At 36.2% G+C, this 18493-nt stretch overlaps 20 non-coding genes across 20 annotated transcripts; 10 read left to right on the forward strand and 10 right to left on the reverse strand.

Moving 5' to 3' along the window:
• The first annotated feature begins 200 nt into the window (after positions 1–200).
• On the forward strand, positions 201–319 carry LOC149129474 (5S ribosomal RNA). Its single transcript, XR_016239583.1, has one exon. It is a non-coding gene; the product is annotated as a 5S ribosomal RNA (ribosomal RNA).
• A 950-nt stretch (positions 320–1269) lies between these two features.
• LOC149129475 (5S ribosomal RNA) lies at positions 1270–1388 on the reverse strand. The gene has a single exon (XR_016239765.1). It is a non-coding gene; the product is annotated as a 5S ribosomal RNA (ribosomal RNA).
• Positions 1389–2082: 694 nt separating this feature from the next.
• On the forward strand, positions 2083–2201 carry LOC149129476 (5S ribosomal RNA). The gene has a single exon (XR_016239345.1). It is a non-coding gene; the product is annotated as a 5S ribosomal RNA (ribosomal RNA).
• Positions 2202–3152: 951 nt separating this feature from the next.
• Positions 3153–3271, reverse strand: LOC149129477 (5S ribosomal RNA). Its single transcript, XR_016239766.1, has one exon. It is a non-coding gene; the product is annotated as a 5S ribosomal RNA (ribosomal RNA).
• A 694-nt stretch (positions 3272–3965) lies between these two features.
• LOC149129478 (5S ribosomal RNA) lies at positions 3966–4084 on the forward strand. Its single transcript, XR_016240000.1, has one exon. It is a non-coding gene; the product is annotated as a 5S ribosomal RNA (ribosomal RNA).
• Positions 4085–5032: 948 nt separating this feature from the next.
• Positions 5033–5151, reverse strand: LOC149129479 (5S ribosomal RNA). The gene has a single exon (XR_016239767.1). It is a non-coding gene; the product is annotated as a 5S ribosomal RNA (ribosomal RNA).
• A 694-nt stretch (positions 5152–5845) lies between these two features.
• LOC149129480 (5S ribosomal RNA) lies at positions 5846–5964 on the forward strand. The gene has a single exon (XR_016239268.1). It is a non-coding gene; the product is annotated as a 5S ribosomal RNA (ribosomal RNA).
• A 949-nt stretch (positions 5965–6913) lies between these two features.
• Positions 6914–7032, reverse strand: LOC149129481 (5S ribosomal RNA). Its single transcript, XR_016239768.1, has one exon. It is a non-coding gene; the product is annotated as a 5S ribosomal RNA (ribosomal RNA).
• Positions 7033–7726: 694 nt separating this feature from the next.
• Positions 7727–7845, forward strand: LOC149129482 (5S ribosomal RNA). The gene has a single exon (XR_016239269.1). It is a non-coding gene; the product is annotated as a 5S ribosomal RNA (ribosomal RNA).
• Positions 7846–8790: 945 nt separating this feature from the next.
• LOC149129483 (5S ribosomal RNA) lies at positions 8791–8909 on the reverse strand. Its single transcript, XR_016239769.1, has one exon. It is a non-coding gene; the product is annotated as a 5S ribosomal RNA (ribosomal RNA).
• Positions 8910–9603: 694 nt separating this feature from the next.
• On the forward strand, positions 9604–9722 carry LOC149129484 (5S ribosomal RNA). The gene has a single exon (XR_016240011.1). It is a non-coding gene; the product is annotated as a 5S ribosomal RNA (ribosomal RNA).
• A 945-nt stretch (positions 9723–10667) lies between these two features.
• Positions 10668–10786, reverse strand: LOC149129485 (5S ribosomal RNA). Its single transcript, XR_016239770.1, has one exon. It is a non-coding gene; the product is annotated as a 5S ribosomal RNA (ribosomal RNA).
• Positions 10787–11480: 694 nt separating this feature from the next.
• Positions 11481–11599, forward strand: LOC149129486 (5S ribosomal RNA). The gene has a single exon (XR_016239264.1). It is a non-coding gene; the product is annotated as a 5S ribosomal RNA (ribosomal RNA).
• Positions 11600–12564: 965 nt separating this feature from the next.
• LOC149129487 (5S ribosomal RNA) lies at positions 12565–12683 on the reverse strand. Its single transcript, XR_016239771.1, has one exon. It is a non-coding gene; the product is annotated as a 5S ribosomal RNA (ribosomal RNA).
• A 694-nt stretch (positions 12684–13377) lies between these two features.
• LOC149129488 (5S ribosomal RNA) lies at positions 13378–13496 on the forward strand. The gene has a single exon (XR_016239275.1). It is a non-coding gene; the product is annotated as a 5S ribosomal RNA (ribosomal RNA).
• Positions 13497–14486: 990 nt separating this feature from the next.
• Positions 14487–14605, reverse strand: LOC149129489 (5S ribosomal RNA). Its single transcript, XR_016239772.1, has one exon. It is a non-coding gene; the product is annotated as a 5S ribosomal RNA (ribosomal RNA).
• Positions 14606–15299: 694 nt separating this feature from the next.
• Positions 15300–15418, forward strand: LOC149129490 (5S ribosomal RNA). Its single transcript, XR_016239368.1, has one exon. It is a non-coding gene; the product is annotated as a 5S ribosomal RNA (ribosomal RNA).
• Positions 15419–16360: 942 nt separating this feature from the next.
• On the reverse strand, positions 16361–16479 carry LOC149129491 (5S ribosomal RNA). The gene has a single exon (XR_016239773.1). It is a non-coding gene; the product is annotated as a 5S ribosomal RNA (ribosomal RNA).
• A 694-nt stretch (positions 16480–17173) lies between these two features.
• Positions 17174–17292, forward strand: LOC149129492 (5S ribosomal RNA). The gene has a single exon (XR_016239594.1). It is a non-coding gene; the product is annotated as a 5S ribosomal RNA (ribosomal RNA).
• A 950-nt stretch (positions 17293–18242) lies between these two features.
• Positions 18243–18361, reverse strand: LOC149129493 (5S ribosomal RNA). Its single transcript, XR_016239775.1, has one exon. It is a non-coding gene; the product is annotated as a 5S ribosomal RNA (ribosomal RNA).
• Between the last annotated feature and the right edge of the window lie 132 nt (positions 18362–18493).

The following is an 18493-nucleotide window of genomic DNA, read 5'->3' on the forward strand; positions in this document are numbered from 1 at the left end:
TATACCCAGCATTGATACTGATCGCGCAAATGAGAAATAATGAATATATGTGCGGCCGTATTTTTCGCTTTTAAGTTGCAAAAAAATAAATGTTAAAGCCTCAATTTCTATATAAATTGAAAGAAATCAAATGTTCTGAAAAATAAAATTGCTTTAGTATGATATTATAGAATAAATACATTAAAATTTACATTTCTGATGTTTACGGCCATATCACGTTGAAAACACCGGTTCTCGTCCGATCACCGAAGTTAAGCAACATTGAGCCTAGTTAGTACTTAGATGGGTGACCGCTTGGGAACCCTAGGTGCTGTAAGCATTTTTTTTGCTTCTTTTAAAACTTTTTTAAAAATTAATTTAAACAAATTGAATTTTGACAATGTAATATGATAAAAGAAAGTGGATTCGATTTACTTTCAATATGAAATACAGACAGCATACGCAGATTAACCAAAATTCAGCGGGTGGGAACCTCTTGTAAGACTACTACTTATCCATGAAACTTGTTGACAGTGATGATCGTGCAGCTGAAAAGTTTTCCCGTGAAGATATTGAAAATAGCTTTCATGTCATGTTCACTGTTGAACAACCATCAACCTGAGAGAACAGGAACAAATAGTGTAAAGCATTCTCTCCCATAATTCAAACGATTTGCATATTCTGTGACTCTATAAAGGGAGATAATAGTTGCGTTAGTTTCTAAAAAAATTCATATGCTTGTTCTGGGAACTGGCAGTGAACTATCTCTTTCAACCTCTGGCATTCGATATGTTTGTAGGGACTGGACCACTAAGCACGAACTTTTAGTCATTGTTTGCAGCTCGCCTTACCGAGGTGCCAGATGATGCCCGTTGGGATGCTTAACTTTTCCAACCAGATGGTTCCGGGTTCAGTCCCACTGCGTGGCACCTCGGGCAAGTGTCTTCTACTATAGTCTCGGGACGACCAAAGCCTTATGAGTGGTTTTGGTAGACGGAAACTGAAAGAAGCCCGTCGTATACATGTGTATACATGTGTATATATATATATATATATATATATATATATATATGTATGTATGTGCGTGTATATGTTTGTGTCTGTTCCCCAACATCGCATGACAACCGATGGTGGTGTGTATACGTCCCTGTAACTTAGCGGTTCGGCAAAAAGTGGACGATATAATAAGTGCCAGGCTTACAAAGAATAAGTCCTGATGAAAATAAATTGAATCCGCTGTTTTAATGCTTGTTAAAATTTACAGCTTGTGTAAATTAAAAAGAAAAAGAATGCTTACAGCACCTAGGGTTCCCAAGCGGTCACCCATCTAAGTACTAACTAGGCTCGATGTTGCTTAACTTCGGTGATCGGACGAGAACCGGTGCTTTCAACGTGATATGGCCGTAAACATCTATACAGTAAATTTTAATCTATTTATTCTATAAACTTATACTAAATCATTTTCATTTTTTAGAATGTATTTTTCTTTCTTTCACTTTGTATATAACTTGGCAATCCTTCGGTAAAAAGACATTATCTTTCATCTTCACAGTGCCATCTTAGCGATCTTTCTATAAAAAACAAATTATCGTTCACCTTCACAGTGCTGAACAGTTAAACGCTGGCAACAACACTTACTAATCATTCACATCATATACTACTACCTATACATTGCACACTTTAACGACTTATGAACTTTCCCTATTTTCCTTCTCACTCTTACGGTCATTTAAGTTTTTATTTGCTTGGCACCCGTTATACACGTTCATCTTTACCAGAAAACAATTCACATTTTGTGCGCCAGTGCTTTCGAAACAATGTTATTATATGCCGGTGTAATGACGTTATACGACCGTTATATCCATTGGGTCGGATATAAAATAGCACCAATTTATTTACAGATTATACCCAGCATTGATACTGATCGCGCAAATGAGAAATAATGAATATATGTGCGGCCGTATTTTTCGCTTTTAAGTTGCAAAAACATAAATGTTAAAGCCTCAATTTCTATATAAATTGAAAGAAATCAAATGTTCTGAAAAATAAAATTGCTTTAGTATGATATTATAGAATAAATACATTAAAATTTACTTCTCTGATGTTTACGGCCATATCACGTTGAAAATACCGGTTCTCGTCCGATCACCGAAGTTAAACAACATCGAGCCTAGTTAGTACTTAGATGGGTGACCGCTTGGGAACCCTAGGTGCTGTAAGCATTTTTTTTGCTTCTTTTAAAATTTTTTAAAAAATTAATTTAAACAAATTGAATTTTGACAATGTAATATGATAAAAGAAAGTGGATTCGATTTACTTTCGATATGAAATATAGAAAGCATACGCAGATTAACCAAAATTCAGCGGGTGGGAACCTCTTGTAAGACTACTACTTACCCATGAAACTTGTTGGCAGTGATGATCGTGCAGCTGAAAAGTTTTCCCGTGAAGATATTGAAAATAGCTTTCATGTCATGTTCACTGTTGAACAACCATCAACCTGAGAGAACAGGAACAAATAGTGTAAAGCATTCTCTCCCATAATTCAAACGATTTGCATATTCTGTGACTCTATAAAGGGAGATAATAGTTGCGTTAGTTTCTAAAAAAATTCATATGCTTGTTCTGGGAACTGGCAGTGAACTATCTCTTTCAACCTCTGGCATTCGATATGTTTGTAGGGACTGGACCACTAAGCACGAACTTTCAGTCATTGTTTGCAGCTCGCCTTACCGAGGTGCCAGATGATGCCCGTTGGGATGCTTAACTTTTCCAACCACATGGTTCCGGGTTCAGTCCCACTGCGTGGCACCTTGGGCAAGTGTCTTCTACTATAGTCTCGGGACGACCAAAGCCTTATGAGTGGTTTTGGTAGACGGAAACTGAAAGAAGCCCGTCGTATACATGTGTATACATGTGTATATATATATATATATATATATATATATATATATATGTATGTATGTGCGTGTATATGTTTGTGTCTGTTCCCCAACATCGCATGACAACCGATGGTGGTGTGTATACGTCCCTTAACTTAGCGGTTCGGCAAAAAGTGGACGATATAATAAGTGCCAGGCTTACAAAGAATAAGTCCTGATGAAAATAAATTGAATCCGCTGTTTTAATGCTTGTTAAAATTTACAGCTTGTGTAAATTAAAAAGAAAAAGAATGCTTACAGCACCTAGGGTTCCCAAGCGGTCACCCATCTAAGTACTAACTAGGCTCGATGTTGCTTAACTTCGGTGATCGGACGAGAACCGGTGCTTTCAACGTGATATGGCCGTAAACATCTATACAGTAAATTTTTATCTATTTATTCTATAAACTTATACTAAATCATTTTCATTTTTTAGAATGTATTTTTCTTTCTTTCACTTTGTATATAACTTGGCAATCCTTCGGTAAAAAGACATTATCTTTCATCTTCACAGTGCCATCTTAGCGATCTTTCTATAAAAAACAAATTATCGTTCACCTTCACAGTGCTGAACAGTTAAACGCTGGCAACAACACTTACTAATCATTCACATCATATACTACTACCTATACATTGCACACTTTAACGACTTATGAACTTTCCCTATTTTCCTTCTCACTCTTACGGTCATTTAAGTTTTTATTTGCTTGGCACCCGTTATACACGTTCATCTTTACCAGAAAACAATTCACATTTTGTGCGCCAGTGCTTTCGAAACAATGTTATTATATGCCGGTGTAATGACGTTATACGACCGTTATATCCATTGGGTCGGATATAAAATAGCACCAATTTATTTACAGATTATACCCAGCATTGATACTGATCGCGCAAATGAGAAATAATGAATATATGTGCGGCCGTATTTTTCGCTTTTAAGTTGCAAAAAAATAAATGTTAAAGCCTCAATTTCTATATAAATTGAAAGAAATCAAATGTTCTGAAAAATAAAATTGCTTTAGTATGATATTATAGAATAAATACATTAAAATTTACTTCTCTGATGTTTACGGCCATATCACGTTGAAAACACCGGTTCTCGTCCGATCACCGAAGTTAAGCAACATCGAGCCTAGTTAGTACTTAGATGGGTGACCGCTTGGGAACCCTAGGTGCTGTAAGCATTTTTTTTGCTTCTTTTAAAATTTTTTTAAAAATTAATTTAAACAAATTGAATTTTGACAATGTAATATGATAAAAGAAAGTGGATTCGATTTACTTTCAATATGAAATACAGAAAGCATACGCAGATTAACCAAAATTCAGCGGGTGGGAACCTCTTGTAAGACTACTACTTATCCATGAAACTTGTTGACAGTGATGATCGTGCAGCTGAAAAGTTTTCCCGTGAAGATATTGAAAATAGCTTTCATGTCATGTTCACTGTTGAACAACCATCAACCTGAGAGAACAGGAACAAATAGTGTAAAGCATTCTCTCCCATAATTCAAACGATTTGCATATTCTGTGACTCTATAAAGGGAGATAATAGTTGCGTTAGTTTCTAAAAAAATTCATATGCTTGTTCTGGGAACTGGCAGTGAACTATCTCTTTCAACCTCTGGCAATTCGATATGTTTGTAGGGACTGGACCACTAAGCACGAACTTTCAGTCATTGTTTGCAGCTCGCCTTACCGAGGTGCCAGATGATGCCCGTTGGGATGCTTAACTTTTCCAACCACATGGTTCCGGGTTCAGTCCCACTGCGTGGCACCTTGGGCAAGTGTCTTCTACTATAGTCTCGGGACGACCAAAGCCTTATGAGTGGTTTTGGTAGACGGAAACTGAAAGAAGCCCGTCGTATACATGTGTATACATGTGTATATATATATATATATATATATATATATATATGTATGTATGTGCGTGTATATGTTTGTGTCTGTTCCCCAACATCGCATGACAACCGATGGTGGTGTGTATACGTCCCTTAACTTAGCGGTTCGGCAAAAAGTGGACGATATAATAAGTGCCAGGCTTACAAAGAATAAGTCCTGATGAAAATAAATTGAATCCGCTGTTTTAATGCTTGTTAAAATTTACAGCTTGTGTAAATTAAAAAGAAAAAGAATGCTTACAGCACCTAGGGTTCCCAAGCGGTCACCCATCTAAGTACTAACTAGGCTCGATGTTGCTTAACTTCGGTGATCGGACGAGAACCGGTGCTTTCAACGTGATATGGCCGTAAACATCTATACAGTAAATTTTTATCTATTTATTCTATAAACTTATACTAAATCATTTTCATTTTTTAGAATGTATTTTTCTTTCTTTCACTTTGTATATAACTTGGCAATCCTTCGGTAAAAAGACATTATCTTTCATCTTCACAGTGCCATCTTAGCGATCTTTCTATAAAAAACAAATTATCGTTCACCTTCACAGTGCTGAACAGTTAAACGCTGGCAACAACACTTACTAATCATTCACATCATATACTACTACCTATACATTGCACACTTTAACGACTTATGAACTTTCCCTATTTTCCTTCTCACTCTTACGGTCATTTAAGTTTTTATTTGCTTGGCACCCGTTATACACGTTCATCTTTACCAGAAAACAATTCACATTTTGTGCGCCAGTGCTTTCGAAACAATGTTATTATATGCCGGTGTAATGACGTTATACGACCGTTATATCCATTGGGTCGGATATAAAATAGCACCAATTTATTTACAGATTATACCCAGCATTGATACTGATCGCGCAAATGAGAAATAATGAATATATGTGCGGCCGTATTTTTCGCTTTTAAGTTGCAAAAAAATAAATGTTAAAGCCTCAATTTCTATATAAATTGAAAGAAATCAAATGTTCTGAAAAATAAAATTGCTTTAGTATGATATTATAGAATAAATACATTAAAATTTACTTCTCTGATGTTTACGGCCATATCACGTTGAAAATACCGGTTCTCGTCCGATCACCGAAGTTAAGCAACATCGAGCCTAGTTAGTACTTAGATGGGTGACCGCTTGGGAACCCTAGGTGCTGTAAGCATTTTTTTTGCTTCTTTTAAATTTTTTTTAAAAATTAATTTAAACAAATTGAATTTTGACAATGTAATATGATAAAAGAAAGTGGATTCGATTTACTTTCGATATGAAATATAGAAAGCATACGCAGATTAAACAAAATTCAGCGGGTGGGAACCTCTTGTAAGACTACTACTTACCCATGAAACTTGTTGACAGTGATGATCGTGCAGCTGAAAAGTTTTCCCGTGAAGATATTGAAAATAGCTTTCATGTCATGTTCACTGTTGAACAACCATCAACCTGAGAGAACAGGAACAAATAGTGTAAAGCATTCTCTCCCATAATTCAAACGATTTGCATATTCTGTGACTCTATAAAGGGAGATAATAGTTGCGTTAGTTTCTAAAAAAATTCATATGCTTGTTCTGGGAACTGGCAGTGAACTATCTCTTTCAACCTCTGGCATTCGATATGTTTGTAGGGACTGGACCACTAAGCACGAACTTTCAGTCATTGTTTGCAGCTCGCCTTACCGAGGTGCCAGATGATGCCCGTTGGGATGCTTAACTTTTCCAACCACATGGTTCCGGGTTCAGTCCCACTGCGTGGCACCTTGGACAAGTGTCTTCTACTATAGTCTCGGGACGACCAAAGCCTTATGAGTGGTTTTGGTAGACGGAAACTGAAAGAAGCCCGTCGTATACATGTGTATACATGTGTATATATATATATATATATATATATATATATATATGTATGTATGTGCGTGTATATGTTTGTGTCTGTTCCCCAACATCGCATGACAACCGATGGTGGTGTGTATACGTCCCTTAACTTAGCGGTTCGGCAAAAAGTGGACGATATAATAAGTGCCAGGCTTACAAAGAATAAGTCCTGATGAAAATAAATTGAATCCGCTGTTTTAATGCTTGTTAAAATTTACAGCTTGTGTAAATTAAAAAGAAAAAGAATGCTTACAGCACCTAGGGTTCCCAAGCGGTCACCCATCTAAGTACTAACTAGGCTCGATGTTGCTTAACTTCGGTGATCGGACGAGAACCGGTGCTTTCAACGTGATATGGCCGTAAACATCTATACAGTAAATTTTTATCTATTTATTCTATAAACTTATACTAAATCATTTTCATTTTTTAGAATGTATTTTTCTTTCTTTCACTTTGTATATAACTTGGCAATCCTTCGGTAAAAAGACATTATCTTTCATCTTCACAGTGCCATCTTAGCGATCTTTCTATAAAAAACAAATTATCGTTCACCTTCACAGTGCTGAACAGTTAAACGCTGGCAACAACACTTACTAATCATTCACATCATATACTACTACCTATACATTGCACACTTTAACGACTTATGAACTTTCCCTATTTTCCTTCTCACTCTTACGGTCATTTAAGTTTTTATTTGCTTGGCACCCGTTATACACGTTCATCTTTACCAGAAAACAATTCACATTTTGTGCGCCAGTGCTTTCGAAACAATGTTATTATATGCCGGTGTAATGACGTTATACGACCGTTATATCCATTGGGTCGGATATAAAATAGCACCAATTTATTTACAGATTATACCCAGCATTGATACTGATCGCGCAAATGAGAAATAATGAATATATGTGCGGCCGTATTTTTCGCTTTTAAGTTGCAAAAAAATAAATGTTAAAGCCTCAATTTCTATATAAATTGAAAGAAATCAAATGTTCTGAAAAATAAAATTGCTTTAGTATGATATTATAGAATAAATACATTAAAATTTACTTCTCTGATGTTTACGGCCATATCACGTTGAAAATACCGGTTCTCGTCCGATCACCGAAGTTAAGCAACATCGAGCCTAGTTAGTACTTAGATGGGTGACCGCTTGGGAACCCTAGGTGCTGTAAGCATTTTTTTTGCTTCTTTTAAAATTTTTTAAAAAATTAATTTAAACAAATTGAATTTTGACAATGTAATATGATAAAAGAAAGTGGATTCGATTTACTTTCGATATGAAATATAGAAAGCATACGCAGATTAACCAAAATTCAGCGGGTGGGATCCTCTTGTAAGACTACTACTTACCCATGAAACTTGTTGACAGTGATGATCGTGCAGCTGAAAAGTTTTCCCGTGAAGATATTGAAAATAGCTTTCATGTCATGTTCACTGTTGAACAACCATCAACCTGAGAGAACAGGAACAAATAGTGTAAAGCATTCTCTCCCATAATTCAAACGATTTGCATATTCTGTGACTCTATAAAGGGAGATAATAGTTGCGTTAGTTTCTAAAAAAATTCATATGCTTGTTCTGGGAACTGGCAGTGAACTATCTCTTTCAACCTCTGGCATTCGATATGTTTGTAGGGACTGGACCACTAAGCACGAACTTTCAGTCATTGTTTGCAGCTCGCCTTACCGAGGTGCCAGATGATGCCCGTTGGGATGCTTAACTTTTCCAACCAGATGGTTCCGGGTTCAGTCCCACTGCGTGGCACCTTGGGCAAGTGTCTTCTACTATAGTCTCGGGACGACCAAAGCCTTATGAGTGGTTTTGGTAGACGGAAACTGAAAGAAGCCCGTCGTATACATGTGTATACATGTGTATATATATATATATATATATATATATATATGTATGTATGTGCGTGTATATGTTTGTGTCTGTTCCCCAACATCGCATGACAACCGATGGTGGTGTGTATACGTCCCTTAACTTAGCGGTTCGGCAAAAAGTGGACGATATAATAAGTGCCAGGCTTACAAAGAATAAGTCCTGATGAAAATAAATTGAATCCGCTGTTTTAATGCTTGTTAAAATTTACAGCTTGTGTAAATTAAAAAGAAAAAGAATGCTTACAGCACCTAGGGTTCCCAAGCGGTCACCCATCTAAGTACTAACTAGGCTCGATGTTGCTTAACTTCGGTGATCGGACGAGAACCGGTGCTTTCAACGTGATATGGCCGTAAACATCTATACAGTAAATTTTAATCTATTTATTCTATAAACTTATACTAAATCATTTTCATTTTTTAGAATGTATTTTTCTTTCTTTCACTTTGTATATAACTTGGCAATCCTTCGGTAAAAAGACATTATCTTTCATCTTCACAGTGCCATCTTAGCGATCTTTCTATAAAAAACAAATTATCGTTCACCTTCACAGTGCTGAACAGTTAAACGCTGGCAACAACACTTACTAATCATTCACATCATATACTACTACCTATACATTGCACACTTTAACGACTTATGAACTTTCCCTATTTTCCTTCTCACTCTTACGGTCATTTAAGTTTTTATTTGCTTGGCACCCGTTATACACGTTCATCTTTACCAGAAAACAATTCACATTTTGTGCGCCAGTGCTTTCGAAACAATGTTATTATATGCCGGTGTAATGACGTTATACGACCGTTATATCCATTGGGTCGGATATAAAATAGCACCAATTTATTTACAGATTATACCCAGCATTGATACTGATCGCGCAAATGAGAAATAATGAATATATGTGCGGCCGTATTTTTCGCTTTTAAGTTGCAAAAAAATAAATGTTAAAGCCTCAATTTCTATATGAATTGAAAGAAATCAAATGTTCTGAAAAATAAAATTGCTTTAGTATGATATTATAGAATAAATACATTAAAATTTACTTCTCTGATGTTTACGGCCATATCACGTTGAAAACACCGGTTCTCGTCCGATCACCGAAGTTAAGCAACATCGAGCCTAGTTAGTACTTAGATGGGTGACCGCTTGGGAACCCTAGGTGCTGTAAGCATTTTTTTTGCTTCTTTTAAAATTTTTTTAAAAATTAATTTAAACAAATTGAATTTTGACAATGTAATATGATAAAAGAAAGTGGATTCGATTTACTTTCAATATGAAATACAGAAAGCATACGCAGATTAACCAAAATTCAGCGGGTGGGAACCTCTTGTAAGACTACTACTTATCCATGAAACTTGTTGACAGTGATGATCGTGCAGCTGAAAAGTTTTCCCGTGAAGATATTGAAAATAGCTTTCATGTCATGTTCACTGTTGAACAACCATCAACCTGAGAGAACAGGAACAAATAGTGTAAAGCATTCTCTCCCATAATTCAAACGATTTGCATATTCTGTGACTCTATAAAGGGAGATAATAGTTGCGTTAGTTTCTAAAAAAATTCATATGCTTGTTCTGGGAACTGGCAGTGAACTATCTCTTTCAACCTCTGGCATTCGATATGTTTGTAGGGACTGGACCACTAAGCACGAACTTTCAGTCATTGTTTGCAGCTCGCCTTACCGAGGTGCCAGATGATGCCCGTTGGGATGCTTAACTTTTCCAACCAGATGGTTCCGGGTTCAGTCCCACTGCGTGGCACCTTGGGCAAGTGTCTTCTACTATAGTCTCGGGACGACCAAAGCCTTATGAGTGGTTTTGGTAGACGGAAACTGAAAGAAGCCCGTCGTATACATGTGTATACATGTGTATATATATATATATATATATATATATATATGTATGTATGTGCGTGTATATGTTTGTGTCTGTTCCCCAACATCGCATGACAACCGATGGTGGTGTGTATACGTCCCTTAACTTAGCGGTTCGGCAAAAAGTGGACGATATAATAAGTGCCAGGCTTACAAAGAATAAGTCCTGATGAAAATAAATTGAATCCGCTGTTTTAATGCTTGTTAAAATTTACAGCTTGTGTAAATTAAAAAGAAAAAGAATGCTTACAGCACCTAGGGTTCCCAAGCGGTCACCCATCTAAGTACTAACTAGGCTCGATGTTGCTTAACTTCGGTGATCGGACGAGAACCGGTGCTTTCAACGTGATATGGCCGTAAACATCTATACAGTAAATTTTAATCTATTTATTCTATAAACTTATACTAAATCATTTTCATTTTTTAGAATGTATTTTTCTTTCTTTCACTTTGTATATAACTTGGCAATCCTTCGGTAAAAAGACATTATCTTTCATCTTCACAGTGCCATCTTAGCGATCTTTCTATAAAAAACAAATTATCGTTCACCTTCACAGTGCTGAACAGTTAAACGCTGGCAACAACACTTACTAATCATTCACATCATATACTACTACCTATACATTGCACACTTTAACGACTTATGAACTTTCCCTATTTTCCTTCTCACTCTTACGGTCATTTAAGTTTTTATTTGCTTGGCACCCGTTATACACGTTCATCTTTACCAGAAAACAATTCACATTTTGTGCGCCAGTGCTTTCGAAACAATGTTATTATATGCCGGTGTAATGACGTTATACGACCGTTATATCCATTGGGTCGGATATAAAATAGCACCAATTTATTTACAGATTATACCCAGCATTGATACTGATCGCGCAAATGAGAAATAATGAATATATGTGCGGCCGTATTTTTCGCTTTTAAGTTGCAAAAAAATAAATGTTAAAGCCTCAATTTCTATATAAATTGAAAGAAATCAAATGTTCTGAAAAATAAAATTGCTTTAGTATGATATTATAGAATAAATACATTAAAATTTACTTCTCTGATGTTTACGGCCATATCACGTTGAAAACACCGGTTCTCGTCCGATCACCGAAGTTAAGCAACATCGAGCCTAGTTAGTACTTAGATGGGTGACCGCTTGGGAACCCTAGGTGCTGTAAGCATTTTTTTGGCTTCTTTTAAAATTTTTTTAAAAATTAATTTAAACAAATTGAATTTTGACAATGTAATATGATAAAAGAAAGTGGATTCGATTTACTTTCAATATGAAATACAGAAAGCATACGCAGATTAACCAAAATTCAGCGGGTGGGAACCTCTTGTAAGACTACTACTTATCCATGAAACTTGTTGACAGTGATGATCGTGCAGCTGAAAAGTTTTCCCGTGAAGATATTGAAAATAGCTTTCATGTCATGTTCACTGTTGAACAACCATCAACCTGAGAGAACAGGAACAAATAGTGTAAAGCATTCTCTCCCATAATTCAAACGATTTGCATATTCTGTGACTCTATAAAGGGAGATAATAGTTGCGTTAGTTTCTAAAAAAATTCATATGCTTGTTCTGGGAACTGGCAGTGAACTATCTCTTTCAACCTCTGGCATTCGATATGTTTGTAGGGACTGGACCACTAAGCACGAACTTTCAGTCATTGTTTGCAGCTCGCCTTACCGAGGTGCCAGATGATGCCCGTTGGGATGCTTAACTTTTCCAACCACATGGTTCCGGGTTCAGTCCCACTGCGTGGCACCTTCGGCAAGTGTCTTCTACTATAGTCTCGGGACGACCAAAGCCTTATGAGTGGTTTTGGTAGACGGAAACTGAAAGAAGCCCGTCGTATACATGTGTATACATGTGTATATATATATATATATATATATATATATATATATATATATATATATGTATGTATGTATGTGCGTGTATATGTTTGTGTCTGTTCCCCAACATCGCATGACAACCGATGGTGGTGTGTATACGTCCCTTAACTTAGCAGTTCGGCAAAAAGTGGACGATATAATAAGTGCCAGGCTTACAAAGAATAAGTCCTGATGAAAATAAATTGAATCCGCTGTTTTAATGCTTGTTAAAATTTACAGCTTGTGTAAATTAAAAAGAAAAAGAATGCTTACAGCACCTAGGGTTCCCAAGCGGTCACCCATCTAAGTACTAACTAGGCTCGATGTTGCTTAACTTCGGTGATCGGACGAGAACCGGTGCTTTCAACGTGATATGGCCGTAAACATCTATATAGTAAATTTTAATCTATTTATTCTATAAACTTATACTAAATCATTTTCATTTTTTAGAATGTATTTTTCTTTCTTTCACTTTGTATATAACTTGGCAATCCTTCGGTAAAAAGACATTATCTTTCATCTTCACAGTGCCATCTTAGCGATCTTTCTATAAAAAACAAATTATCGTTCACCTTCACAGTGCTGAACAGTTAAACGCTGGCAACAACACTTACTAATCATTCACATCATATACTACTACCTATACATTGCACACTTTAACGACTTATGAACTTTCCCTATTTTCCTTCTCACTCTTACGGTCATTTAAGTTTTTATTTGCTTGGCACCCGTTATACACGTTCATCTTTACCAGAAAACAATTCACATTTTGTGCGCCAGTGCTTTCGAAACAATGTTATTATATGCCGGTGTAATGACGTTATACGACCGTTATATCCATTGGGTCGGATATAAAATAGCACCAATTTATTTACAGATTATACCCAGCATTGATACTGATCGCGCAAATGAGAAATAATGAATATATGTGCGGCCGTATTTTTCGCTTTTAAGTTGCAAAAAAATAAATGTTAAAGCCTCAATTTCTATATAAATTGAAAGAAATCAAATGTTCTGAAAAATAAAATTGCTTTAGTATGATATTATAGAATAAATACATTAAAATTTACTTCTCTGATGTTTACGGCCATATCACGTTGAAAACACCGGTTCTCGTCCGATCACCGAAGTTAAGCAACATCGAGCCTAGTTAGTACTTAGATGGGTGACCGCTTGGGAACCCTAGGTGCTGTAAGCATTTTTTTTGCTTCTTTTAAAATTTTTTTAAAAATTAATTTAAACAAATTGAATTTTGACAATGTAATATGATAAAAGAAAGTGGATTCGATTTACTTTCAATATGAAATACAGAAAGCATACGCAGATTAACCAAAATTCAGCGGGTGGGAACCTCTTGTAAGACTACTACTTATCCATGAAACTTGTTGACAGTGATGATCGTGCAGCTGAAAAGTTTTCCCGTGAAGATATTGAAAATAGCTTTCATGTCATGTTCACTGTTGAACAACCATCAACCTGAGAGAACAGGAACAAATAGTGTAAAGCATTCTCTCCCATAATTCAAACGATTTGCATATTCTGTGACTCTATAAAGGGAGATAATAGTTGCGTTAGTTTCTAAAAAAATTCATATGCTTGTTCTGGGAACTGGCAGTGAACTATCTCTTTCAACCTCTGGCATTCGATATGTTTGTAGGGACTGGACCACTAAGCACGAACTTTCAGTCATTGTTTGCAGCTCGCCTTACCGAGGTGCCAGATGATGCCCGTTGGGATGCTTAACTTTTCCAACCACATGGTTCCGGGTTCAGTCCCACTGCGTGGCACCTTCGGCAAGTGTCTTCTACTATAGTCTCGGGACGACCAAAGCCTTATGAGTGGTTTTGGTAGACGGAAACTGAAAGAAGCCCGTCGTATACATGTGTATACATGTGTATATATATATATATATATATATATATATATATATATATATATATATATATATATATATATATATATATATGTATGTATGTATGTGCGTGTATATGTTTGTGTCTGTTCCCCAACATCGCATGACAACCGATGGTGGTGTGTATACGTCCCTGTAACTTAGCGGTTCGGCAAAAAGTGGACGATATAATAAGTGCCAGGCTTACAAAGAATAAGTCCTGATGAAAATAAATTGAATCCGCTGTTTTAATGCTTGTTAAAATTTACAGCTTGTGTAAATTAAAAAGAAAAAGGATGCTTACAGCACCTAGGGTTCCCAAGCGGTCACCCATCTAAGTACTAACTAGGCTCGATGTTGCTTAACTTCGGTGATCGGACGAGAACCGGTGCTTTCAACGTGATATGGCCGTAAACATCTATACAGTAAATTTTAATCTATTTATTCTATAAACTTATACTAAATCATTTTCATTTTTTAGAATGTATTTTTCTTTCTTTCACTTTGTATATAACTTGGCAATCCTTCGGTAAAAAGACATTATCTTTCATCTTCACAGTGCCATCTTAGCGATCTTTCTATAAAAAACAAATTATCGTTCACCTTCACAGTGCTGAACAGTTAAACGCTGGCAACAACACTTACTAATCATTCACATCATATACTACTACCTATACATTGCACACTTTAACGACTTATGAACTTTCCCTATTTTCCTTCTCACTCTTACGGTCATTTAAGTTTTTATTTGCTTGGCACCCGTTATACACGTTCATCTTTACCAGAAAACAATTCACATTTTGTGCGCCAATGCTTTCGAAACAATGTTATTACATGCCGGTGTAATGACGTTATACGACCGTTATATCCATTGGGTCGGATATAAAATAGCACCAATTTATTTACAGATTATACCCAGCATTGATACTGATCGCGCAAATGAGAAATAATGAATATATGTGCGGCCGTATTTTTCGCTTTTAAGTTGCAAAAAAATAAATGTTAAAGCCTCAATTTCTATATAAATTGAAAGAAATCAAATGTTCTGAAAAACAAAATTGCTTTAGTATGATATTATAGAATAAATACATTAAAATTTTCTTCACTGATCTTTACGGCCATATCACGTTGAAAACACCGGTTCTCGTCCGATCACCGAAGTTAAGCAACATCGAGCCTAGTTAGTACTTAGATGGGTGACCGCTTGGGAACCCTAGGTGCTGTAAGCATTTTTTTTGCTTCTTTTAAAATTTTTTTAAAAATTAATTTAAACAAATTGAATTTTGACAATGTAATATGATAAAAGAAAGTGGATTCGATTTACTTTCAATATGAAATACAGAAAGCATACGCAGATTAACCAAAATTCAGCGGGTGGGAACCTCTTGTAAGACTACTACTTATCCATGAAACTTGTTGACAGTGATGATCGTGCAGCTGAAAAGTTTTCCCGTGAAGATATTGAAAATAGCTTTCATGTCATGTTCACTGTTGAACAACCATCAACCTGAGAGAACAGGAACAAATAGTGTAAAGCATTCTCTCCCATAAGTCAAACGATTTGCATATTCTGTGACTCTATAAAGGGAGATAATAGTTGCGTTAGTTTCTAAAAAAATTCATATGCTTGTTCTGGGAACTGGCAGTGAACTATCTCTTTCAACCTCTGGCATTCGATATGTTTGTAGGGACTGGACCACTAAGCACGAACTTTCAGTCATTGTTTGCAGCTCGCCTTACCGAGGTGCCAGATGATGCCCGTTGGGATGCTTAACTTTTCCAACCACATGGTTCCGGGTTCAGTCCCACTGCGTGGCACCTTCGGCAAGTGTCTTCTACTATAGTCTCGGGACGACCAAAGCCTTATGAGTGGTTTTGGTAGACGGAAACTGAAAGAAGCCCGTCGTATACATGTGTATACATGTGTATATATATATAAATATATATATATATGTATGTATGTGCGTGTATATGTTTGTGTCTGTTCCCCAACATCGCATGACAACCGATGGTGGTGTGTATACGTCCCTGTAACTTAGCGGTTCGGCAAAAAGTGGACGATATAATAAGTGCCAGGCTTACAAAGAATAAGTCCTGATGAAAATAAATTGAATCCGCTGTTTTAATGCTTGTTAAAATTTACAGCTTGTGTAAATTAAAAAGAAAAAGAATGCTTACAGCACCTAGGGTTCCCAAGCGGTCACCCATCTAAGTACTAACTAGGCTCGATGTTGCTTAACTTCGGTGATCGGACGAGAACCGGTGCTTTCAACGTGATATGGCCGTAAACATCTATACAGTAAATTTTAATCTATTTATTCTATAAACTTATACTAAATCATTTTCATTTTTTAGAATGTATTTTTCTTTCTTTCACTTTGTATATAACTTGGCAATCCTTCGGTAAAAAGACATTATCTTTCATCTTCACAGTGCCATCTTAGCGATCTTTCTATAAAAAACAAATTATCGTTCACCTTCACAGTGCTGAACAGTTAAACGCTGGCAACAACACTTACTAATCATTCACATCATATACTACTACCTATACATTGCACACTTTAACGACTTATGAACTTTCCCTATTTTCCTTCTCACTCTTACGGTCATTTAAGTTTTTATTTGCTTGGCACCCGTTATACACGTTCATCTTTACCAGAAAACAATTCACATTTTGTGCGCCAGTGCTTTCGAAACAATGTTATTATATGCCGGTGTAATGACGTTATACGACCGTTATATCCATTGGGTCGGATATAAAATAGCACCAATTTATTTACAGATTATACCCAGCATTGATACTGATCGCGCAAATGAGAAATAATGAATATATGTGCGGCCGTATTTTTCGCTTTTAAGTTGCAAAAAAATAAATGTTAAAGCCTCAATTTCTATATAAATTGAAAGAAATCAAATGTTCTGAAAAATAAAATTGCTTTAGTATGATATTATAGAATAAATACATTAAAATTTACATCTCTGATGTTTACGGCCATATCACGTTGAAAACACCGGTTCTCGTCCGATCACCGAAGTTAAGCAACATTGAGCCTAGTTAGTACTTAGATGGGTGACCGCTTGGGAACCCTAGGTGCTGTAAGCATTTTTTTTGCTTCTTTTAAAACTTTTTTAAAAATTAATTTAAACAAATTGAATTTTGACAATGTAATATGATAAAAGAAAGTGGATTCGATTTACTTTCAATATGAAATACAGACAGCATACGCAGATTAACCAAAATTCAGCGGGTGGGAACCTCTTGTAAGACTACTACTTATCCATGAAACTTGTTGACAGTGATGATCGTGCAGCTGAAAAGTTTTCCCGTGAAGATATTGAAAATAGCTTTCATGTCATGTTCACTGTTGAACAACCATCAACCTGAGAGAACAGGAACAAATAGTGTAAAGCATTCTCTCCCATAATTCAAACGATTTGCATATTCTGTGACTCTATAAAGGGAGATAATAGTTGCGTTAGTTTCTAAAAAAATTCATATGCTTGTTCTGGGAACTGGCAGTGAACTATCTCTTTCAACCTCTGGCATTCGATATGTTTGTAGGGACTGGACCACTAAGCACGAACTTTTAGTCATTGTTTGCAGCTCGCCTTACCGAGGTGCCAGATGATGCCCGTTGGGATGCTTAACTTTTCCAACCAGATGGTTCCGGGTTCAGTCCCACTGCGTGGCACCTCGGGCAAGTGTCTTCTACTATAGTCTCGGGACGACCAAAGCCTTATGAGTGGTTTTGGTAGACGGAAACTGAAAGAAGCCCGTCGTATACATGTGTATACATGTGTATATATATATATATATATATATATATATATATATGTATGTATGTGCGTGTATATGTTTGTGTCTGTTCCCCAACATCGCATGACAACCGATGGTGGTGTGTATACGTCCCTGTAACTTAGCGGTTCGGCAAAAAGTGGACGATATAATAAGTGCCAGGCTTACAAAGAATAAGTCCTGATGAAAATAAATTGAATCCGCTGTTTTAATGCTTGTTAAAATTTACAGCTTGTGTAAATTAAAAAGAAAAAGAATGCTTACAGCACCTAGGGTTCCCAAGCGGTCACCCATCTAAGTACTAACTAGGCTCGATGTTGCTTAACTTCGGTGATCGGACGAGAACCGGTGCTTTCAACGTGATATGGCCGTAAACATCTATACAGTAAATTTTAATCTATTTATTCTATAAACTTATACTAAATCATTTTCATTTTTTAGAATGTATTTTTCTTTCTTTCACTTTGTATATAACTTGGCAATCCTTCGGTAAAAAGACATTATCTTT

This window comes from Octopus bimaculoides, unplaced genomic scaffold (assembly GCF_046866305.1).
Source record: "Octopus bimaculoides isolate indiv1 unplaced genomic scaffold, ASM4686630v1 contig39, whole genome shotgun sequence".
Classification (NCBI taxonomy): domain Eukaryota; kingdom Metazoa; phylum Mollusca; class Cephalopoda; order Octopoda; family Octopodidae; genus Octopus; species Octopus bimaculoides.